A 9,196-nucleotide genomic window follows, 5' to 3' on the forward strand; every position below is an offset into this window, starting at 1 on the left:
TGTCTGCCCCACTGCACGGGAGAGGGTCTAGTGATGGGAGCGCTTGGAACCACAACAGACGCTCCCCCCAAAAAGAGACCCAGACACAATAGAAGTTTATTTCTGTTTCGCACACCAGGATAAGATGTGTGTTTCTGGTCCGGTCAGGTCCCTTCCCTCTGTGGCCCTGCCACCCCCCAGGGACTCATGTGATCTGCTCACAGACCGTGGAAGGAGGGGAGGTGTGCAGAAGGCACATCTGTCTGTAAGTCTAGGTCCAGAAATGACACCTGGTGCTCGACTCTCGTTCTGTGGTCAGTGGTCAGCTCTGAGGCCACATCTTGCTGCAGCGTCAGGCCTGGAGCCATTGTCCCTGGGGACATGCCACTTTCTGGAACTCTGCTATGGTTGGAAGACCGAGATTTCAGTGGACATCTAGCCAGCTCGGCCACAGATAACCACCTGCGACGTGGGGACACAGAGCTCTGAGCAGAGTTAGTTTTGTGGAGGGACATCGGGAGTTCACATGACGTCCACCAAGGTAGAAAGAGCAGAGACCGCTTCAGGGCGAGCCCTCTGTGCATATCACAGCAAGCACCACCAACCCATTTGGACAAAAATCAAGTAGTCGACGGATAATTTGAGACTTTGAAGCCAGAAACACCCGTCGAAGGAAAACACTCGTTTCTCAGAAGCTGATTTGCTTTTTGTTTACTCCAGCATCACGGAGATCCAGCCGCCAAAGTGCAGAGCCCAGTCATCTCCAAGAAAGCAGGGCCACGGCCAGGAGGACGGGTGTGTGGCAGGACTGGGCTTCCTTCAACACAGGTTCTGAGAGGCCCTGCGCTTGTAAGGCAGAATGGAATCTGTAGATACGGTCAAGGCAGGTTTAAGAAAAATAGAAACTGTCTTCGTTTTCTTCAGTTTGGAAATAGCGATTGATCGGCACTCCCGACAGCTTACATAAATGACGTAAGGGGAAGGTGACCCGTTGCTGGTCAGCGCGGCACGTGAGGGGCCCTGGGCCACTCTGCGCTCGTAGAGGGGAGACAGCAAGGGGTTCGAGCTGGCGGGGGTAGGAGGCAGTTAGAGCCAGGCTGTGCGAGGCCAACAGCTTTGCCGGGACGCCGGGGCCTTATTCTGTGTTCACAGGAGCCAGCGAGCGTCTTACAGCAGAGGAGAGACTGCTCAGTTGTTACACTGGAGGCGAAGAGCGCTGCAGGGGGAATTCGAAGGGATGCCTGGAACGGAGTTGGGAATAACAAGAAAGAAGCCGGTCCTTTGCCTCTTGGTGTGGTGGTCTGTCCCCTCGTGTGTGCTTCGGTGCCCCCACCCGGGGTGAGGGCGCATCAGTGCCGTGCAGGTGTGTGGCTGGGTGCTGGAGTGCTGGAGCCGCGAGGGAAAGCAGGGCCTGTCCTGTAGAGCAGGTGCTTCCAGCTGGGTGAACGCTTCCGTCGCGGAGTCCTCAAGACCCGTCCGGCAGTGCTCACGCAGCAGGTGGGGAGCACGGGGCTCAGAGCCCTCTCGCTCTCAGGCCCCCGGGCTTTCTGCTTCCGCTGTTGGCCACGGCCGGTGAGAGAAGCTGGCGACAGAGCCAGTCTGCCACATCAGAGGGGCCCACGTCAGGTCTCGGTCATGAACCCGCTCAGAACTTCCATGGGATCCTGCTGTCAGTACTCCCGCCGCGCCAGGAAGAGCCCGTGTCTCACCCCGTGCCGTCCCCGCCGCGTCACCCCGTAACCAGCGGATGCGTGGGACGTGCTGAATGAAGGTGGACTTGGCCGTTCTGCTTCTGGATGAGCTTGGCGTGATGCTGGAGCGCTGGAGGAAGAGACTGGTCTTGGCCCCAGTCTGTCCTAGAACCTGATCTCTGTTGCCAGCCGCTGCGCTCCGAGGGGGAAGACAGGCCTTCAGCTCCGTCTCTAGTCCTTTCCAGTTAGGTGTGAGAGCCTGGGAGACACTGTGAAGCGAGACCGTCTGCCCCCTGGCCCGACGTCTTTACCTTTAAGGGACACCAAGGACCCGTGGGAGCATCTGGAGCCCCTCTCCCGCCCCCCCGCCGTGGTTTTCTAAGCTCGGCCCATCCGGCAGCCAGCGGGTGGGGGTTCTGCTTCCCTCCCCAGTGGCGTCGGTCGCCCTAGTTCCCGGCAGCACGACTCACCGGATCGCCCCGACCAGCCGGGCCTGCCAGATGCATCACCCAAAGGGCCAGTGGAAAAGTAGTGCACGAGGAGGTTCAAAAAGAAAAGGGGAAAAAACAGGTCGCTCAGCAGCCTGACTCCGTAAGCAGAGGGAGGTGCTCTTTTGACACCGAGAAGGCGGCTGGCGTTGGCCTCGTAGCACGTTCCTGAGCGAGCCGAGTCCCGGCCTCAGCCGGTGGAGTGACCTGAAGGTCGGGAAGGAGCCGCGGAGCCTGCGGACGTGCACAGCCCCGTCTCCACGGCTGTCACCCTCCCGGTACCCTGCTTTGGGTCTCTGGTTCCACGTCACCTCTGCTTATGTCCCCAGAGCACCCTGTGCTTTTTCTGCATAGCACTAGTCAAAATCTGTAATTATCAAGACATTTTCTTCTATTTTTATGAAACATTCCCCTGTGCACCAGACTGGAAGCTTGCCGAGGGCAGGCACAGGGCTTTCTCCTGTTTACTCCGTGGGTTCCCGGCATGCAGCCCCTCGGCCGGCCCCCTGCCGCCATCAGTCTTTGTGGCACAGACTCCCGACCAAGTGAGGATGAGGACGGATATTAGCGGTTTGGGTCTGATTGGCAATAAATGTCTGCTCTGGCAAAATGCGGAGGGATCAGGATCTTAACGGTATTTCTCTTTAAAAAATATTTATTTATTGGAGAGAGAACAGGGGGAGGAGCAGAGGGAGAGGGACGCGCAGCCTCTCCACTGAGCGTGGATCCCAAGGCAGGACTTGATTCCACGACCCTGCGACCATGACCTGGGCCAAAATCAAGAGTCAGACCTCAGCCAGCTGAGCTGCCCGGTGCCCCACAGCAGCGTTTCTGTAAGTTGCTGACAGAGCTCTTTTCCAACGATGAAATACCTCAGTTCTGGCAGTTAGTAATTGAACGTTGTTCCAAAAATTAGCCAACATGCTTGCATTCACAGCTCACAAATTTGGTGACCGCCATTGTGTTGGGCTTTCTTCTGGAAGCTGGGAGTAGTCACACAGCTCAGCGGAGTCCCTGTCCCCTCGGAGTGCACATGGGGAAGAACGGGAGCTGCTGGGTGGGGTCTGCAGGGGATCAGAACAGGGAGGGAGGGGGATGATGGGTTCCTGGCTGACAGCGGGGGAGACGCTGACCGCACTCTCCTTCTGGGGTCTCTCTCCCCCACACACTCCCCTTCTCCTCTCTGGATCCTCTTCATCTTTCCCACGGCCACGGCCACAGCCGATAAACAGAGCCCACCCCCCCACGGCCCCTGATGGGTTTTCTTCTCTCCTCTTGGCTAGAATACTGTGTCTCCCTAGATGGTTTCCCCCTCTCAAAAATGTATTTTTAAATACAACACGTGAATATATATGTGAAAACCACCCAAATTTATGTTATCATTCTAAAACTCTCTCCTAAGTTCTAGCTTATAAACCAACTGTCGGAAGTCCTGGCCAGATGCCAGCTGTTTCTGCGTTGGGCTCCCAAACTTGGAGGATCCATCCTTTTTCTGGGCACTTCGTTCAATGCTTAGACACTCCGAATTGTGAGGGGGTTCATTTTGTTTCTCGGAGTTCCTTTCAGTTCTGGAACCACAAACACACACACATACACACACTCACAGCCCATGTTCTTGCCCACCTGGTGGTTAAACTTCTCGGGGCGATCCCCGTCTGTTCCCGTCTGCGCTGTGTAAGACATCAGCCCAGGGCTTGCTTCCTACGAGGATGGTGGCAAAGTCCGTCCTCAGGCGTCTCATGGGTCAGCAGGGACGACAAGGGTGGGCCTCCAGCAGCTGGGACAAGGTGCAGCCGCAGCACCCAGACCCCAAAGCAGGGACCCCCAGGAGACAAGTGCTGAGGCAGGGGGGCCCCGGGGCCTCTGGTGTCTGTGGCTTCGTGAGGGAAGCGTGTCTGCGCAGGAATGTGGAAGGCTGCAGGACTCAGAACCCTGGAGGCAGGGACCCCAGGCAAGCTGTGAGCACAGGCGAGATCTGGGAAGCTACCTGTGGAGAGGGGCCAGGAAGAGCCCAGGCTGGTGGCGTGAGGCCCATCTGAAGAGATTGGGTTCGTTCCCTTGGGCTGCCCCAGCGAAGTCCCACCCATAGGGCTGATCATTCTCTCCCAGTTCTGCAGGCTGGAAGTCCGAGCTCAAGGGGCCAGCAGAGCATTCTTCCTCTGCAACTCCAGGGCAGGGCCCTTCTGCACCCCTCCCAGCTTCTGGTGCCCCAGGTGCTCCTTGGCTCGGGGCGACGTCCCACTGGGCTCTATCTCCTTCTCCACATGGCCCCGTCCCTCTGGGGGGGCTCCCTGGGTCGTCACATGCTGTACTCCTCTCTGTGTCTCTGTTTTCTCTTCCTGGAAGGTCTCCAGCCACATAGGATCGGGCCCCCTTGTGGATTACTTTAACTTGATCGTTTCTGCAAAGACCCTATTTCCCAGTTAGGTCACATTCTTTGCTAGGGGGTCAGGACGACCCCTGGGAGGACCCAGCTCAGCCCACATCCAGAAAGAATGGTCTGGAAGCAAACCTGTACTTCTTCGGAAGCCAGGCAGGGGAATGCAGACTTTGTCTCTTAGGCCAGTGGCTCTAAGTCTGGGCTATTGATCAGAAACACCTGGAATCTTTAAAAAATGCAGACGCCCAGACTTTGCACCAAACCTGAACCAGAATCATCCTAGATATGAAAGTTTTAAAGCCCCCCAGGAGTTTCTGACACTTAACCAGAGCTTAGAGCCACCCGTCTGGCTAATGAGAACCTATTAAAATGTTTTTTCGTTTTATGATATAAGTTTTAGGGAACCCAGAAGTCTTGACCAATGATCTATAAGTATTTTCTAGTGTTTCCATCCTAAAATGTGGCCCTCTAAATTGAACACCGTCTTCAAGCTATTGTGGTCAGCCTGAGCTCAGGGGGGCTATGACCTAGTTAGCCATGTGCCTTCTTCCTCTGTGAACATGGCGTAGGGTAGGGTCCCCTTTCACAGTAGCCCCGTCCGCCCTTGGCCCCTAAAAGCCTCCCACGTCCTTTACCCACGAATGCCTATAAATCCAGGTTTTCCCTATCCAGCCCTTGTGCAATTGATTTTTGGATCCTAAACGTGAGCCTTGACATACATCTCTGTTTAACTCTGTCCTGAGGTTTTAGTCAAGTGTTCTAGCCTGGTGAGGCTTTCTGCAGTTCGAGTCTGTCATTTATCATGTTTGCAACATCTCATAAATCTGTCACCTGCAGATTCGATAAACTCCTCTTTCCCGGCTTCACCCACACTGCCATAGAACGGTTTAAACCTTTCACAGCTCCGGAGAGACACAGGCTGTTCCTGCAGAGACTGACCTCCACTGGCAAACACACTTTGGGCACGGAGTTCTTAATGAGCTGTCACAGTGACCGACCCTTATTCAAGCTGTATTTTGTTCTCAGAGCATTCTTTGGAACTTCGGTCAGATGGGAAGGGCCCCAAGTGCGTTATCGGTCCTTGAAGTGCCCAAGAAGACGACCAAGGAGTAGCAGGCAAGGTTGACTGGGGCCATGAGTGCGTCAAGGAAGCACAAGCCGCAGATCACTTGTATTGTCAACTTTATTTTTTTTTAAAGATTTTATTTATTTATTTGACAGATCACAAGTAGGCAGAGAGGCAGGCAGAGAGAGGGGGAAGCAGGCTCCCCGCTGAGCAGGGAACCCGATGCGGGGCTCGATCCCAGGACTGTGGGATCATGACCTGAGCCGAAGGCAGAGGCTTAACCACTGAGCCACCTGGGCGCCGCTGCAACTGGGCGAGATCAGGCCACACACAGCCAAGGGCAGGCTCCCCCGCAGACGGTTCTGCATGGAGCAGTCCTCGGCAGGTCATGGCCGTGTGAGCTCCGTCAAGTCGTTTAGCTTCTCTGAGCCTCCTCCTGGCCGTCCGCGGAGTGCTGGCGGCAACAGACACCGGCCTGATGAGATGCGGGGGATGATTGGGCGCCTGTGGCCGGCGTGTGACCAGGAGCGTGCCCGTGCAGGGCTGCAGGGCAGATCGCCAGCTTTTCCACGACGGTCTCCCAACTCAACGTGAGACGCCAGCCCGGACCGGAACAGAGGGCTTCGGGGGACCGTTGGCAGAACGTGAGCAGCGGCTCGAGAGGACCTGAAATAGTTGTATCGACGTCGCCTTCCTGAGATCCTCATGCTGTAGTTAGAGGACACCTGGGGGACCTTTGGGGAAGGACACGTGAAAACACCTTATATTCTTTTCGTGACACTTTTGTAGCCATTTCGGAAGGAATGTAAAGGGACGGAAGCATCAAGTCCTTTAACAGGCGCGTCTGTCTGTGCCCTCAGAGTTTCCTGCCTTAGCAGAGCGGAGGGCATGGAAGGGGGCAGCTGTGGGGCCACACCGAGAAGCAACGCCGGGCCATGGCGCATGCGTGGCGCAGGCGACCCAGGGCGCATGCGTGGCGCAGGCGACCCAGGACGCATGCGTGGTGCAGGCGACGCCCGCGAGAGACCCCAGAGGCGGGAGCGCACAGCCTTCCAGGGTCCCTTCCGTCGACTCCTGAACACTCTAAGCTTCGCAGTCAGCCTTCCCTCGGGCAGAATCGCCGCTCCAGACCCTGCAGCGGGGACGAGCCAGCGGCCCGACACGGGTGAGCAGCGGGGCTGTTCCTGGGGAGGAGGAGGTCAGGCCTTCGTCGGACAGGACGACGGTGCCAGCGCCTGAGGAGGCCCGGGAGCGGCGGAAGGTGGCGGGCACGAGGGGCAGGTACGGCGGCCACCGGGGCCGGAGGGGCCGGAGCCTGGGGCGCTCAGGCCCGCAGACGACAGCGAGAGCGCGAGTCCAGGGGGCCGTGAGCGCCGCGCGGCGGGGCGGGGAGAGCGAGGCGGTCCCCAGCCGCGCGTATTCTTGCTAGGAAAGGGCCACCGAGGGCGCACCTGGCGGTCGGGGCGGTCGTCCTGGGGCCTCCTCGCTGCAGCCGGCGTGGGGGAGCCGCTCCGGCGCGGCTCTAAGCGAGGGCCCGTGTTGTGTCTCGTGGGTCCGACGGTGTCGGGGAGCTGAGAGCGGGATTCGGCCCTGCGCGCCGCGGGCTCCGGCCCTTGCTCCGTGTCTCCAGCTCGCGTCAAGCCCCTGTGGGCAGCGGTGGCCGAGAAGCTTGGGACGAGAGCCGCCGTGGGCAGAGGGCCCGCGGCTTCGCGTCTTTCCTCAATTCCTTTTCTCCTGCAGACATTGGTTCCAGACGCTTCATGCCTGGGACGTGTGGGGCGGGCTTGGTGGCGGGGATCGTGTCTGTGGGACGTCGGATGGGCGGGGGTCGGCGGCTGCACACCCTGTCCTTAGAGAGAGAGAAGGAGAACAAGAACAAGGGGAAGAAAGGAGGAGGGACGGAAGGAGAAACGAAAAGAAAAGAGAGAAAGAGGGAAAGGAAGAGAAAGGGAAAGAAAGGAAAGGAAAGGGGCCAGGGCTGGAGGTGGGCTCTCCCAGGTTCATCCACCCCGGGCCTCTGACCATGAGCCTACAGGGAGATGAGTCCAAACGTTCTCACGGGAGATACAAATACAGAAAAATAATAATAATAAAAAAAGCTTTAAATGTAGAATTGCCATAACTTGAAGTACTTTTAAATCATTTGCAAAAACCTTTCAAAAATCTCTAAAATGAGACAGAAAATCACAATTCTTTGTGGAACACAATGGATAATGCATTATCAGACGGGAAAGGCGCTGAAAACACCGTCTTCAGCCTCAGCCACCGGTCTCACAGCGTGCTTAAGCATTTGTTAATCTTTTTAAGAATTTATTTATTGATTTCTGGATAGAACAGGGGCAAGAGGGAGGGGCAGAGGGAGAGGGAGAGGGAGAGACAGACTCTCAAGCAGGCTCCCCTCTGAATGTGGAGCCTGACTCGGGGCTTGATCTCAGGACCCTGGGATCATGACCTGAGCCAAAACCAAGAGTCGGGGGCTCCACCGGCTGAGCCACCCAGGCGCCCTGAGGGTTTGCTATTTTAAAAAGACATTCTGTTAGCAAGAAAACGATGGGGAGTTCTGCTTTCCTCTAAAATTTGGAAGGGCACCTGAGAGTTTGTGAGGAAGGATAATGATTCATTCTGACGTTTTTGACCTGCCTGTGGGTGCCATGCAGCCCGGGGAGTCCCTTCAGAAATACACACATTAGATGCCTCACTTCCTTAATTTGGAAATAATGCCAGCCCTTCACTTGTAGATGGAATTATGTCCCAGGTAATAAGGAGCCAATATCATTATATCATGAGCCACAGCCCGGGTGCTCTCTAATTGCCTCCCTTGGACCCTATTCCAGCACCAACCACTGGTCACTTCCTCAGTGGACAGCAGGGGGTTCTGTGTGCACCAGGGACACACTGAAAGTGTGGGATCCCATGGAGCCTGCTCTACCTGCCTGGAGGAAAAGGGATAGCCTGTAACTATTTGTTTTTTTTGTTTTTTTTTTTTTCAAAGATTTTATTTATTTATTTGAGAGAGAAAGAGACAGTGAGAGAGAGCTTGAGCGAGGAGAAGGTCAGAGAGCGAAGCAGACTCCCCATGGAGCTGGGAGCCCGATGCGGGACTCGATCCCGGGACTCCAGGATCACGCCCTGAGCCGAAGGCAGTCGTCCAACCAACTGAGCCACCCAGGCGTCCCATTTGTTTTAATGTAGCTTTGCGCAGTGGCAGTATCGTAGCCAATGAGGTTTATCCGAGGCGCGATTATTGCTAATTGTTTTAATGTAAAAAAAAAAAAAAGAAAAAGAAAAAAATTTACAAATTGCATATGTTCGAGCCACTCTAAGTTCAAGCAAAACTGAGGAGAAAGCACAGAGAGCTTCCGCGGGACTCTTGTCCCCCTGCCACCGCCTCTCCCACTCTCAACACCCCGCACCAGACGGGCTCCTTTGCGACAGCCCGCGAGCCCCCAGCTGACAGCTCCCTGACGTCTCACGAGGTATCAACGCAAGCCAGTAGCCTCAAAAGTCAAGGATTCAGAACACGGTGTCCCAGGGGTGGTTGTGTTAGTCGTGGGTAACCCACCCCATCCATCTACCGATTTTCCCTCTTAAG

At 56.1% G+C, this 9,196-nt stretch overlaps 1 pseudogene; it reads left to right on the top strand.

Annotated features, from left to right (window-relative positions):
* Window positions 1-8,794: 8,794 nt before the first annotated feature.
* LOC122897414 lies at window positions 8,795-8,916 on the top strand (annotated as a pseudogene).
* Window positions 8,917-9,196: the final 280 nt, after the last annotated feature.

This window comes from Neovison vison, chromosome 1 (genome assembly GCF_020171115.1).
Source record: "Neovison vison isolate M4711 chromosome 1, ASM_NN_V1, whole genome shotgun sequence".
Classification (NCBI taxonomy): domain Eukaryota; kingdom Metazoa; phylum Chordata; class Mammalia; order Carnivora; family Mustelidae; genus Neogale; species Neogale vison.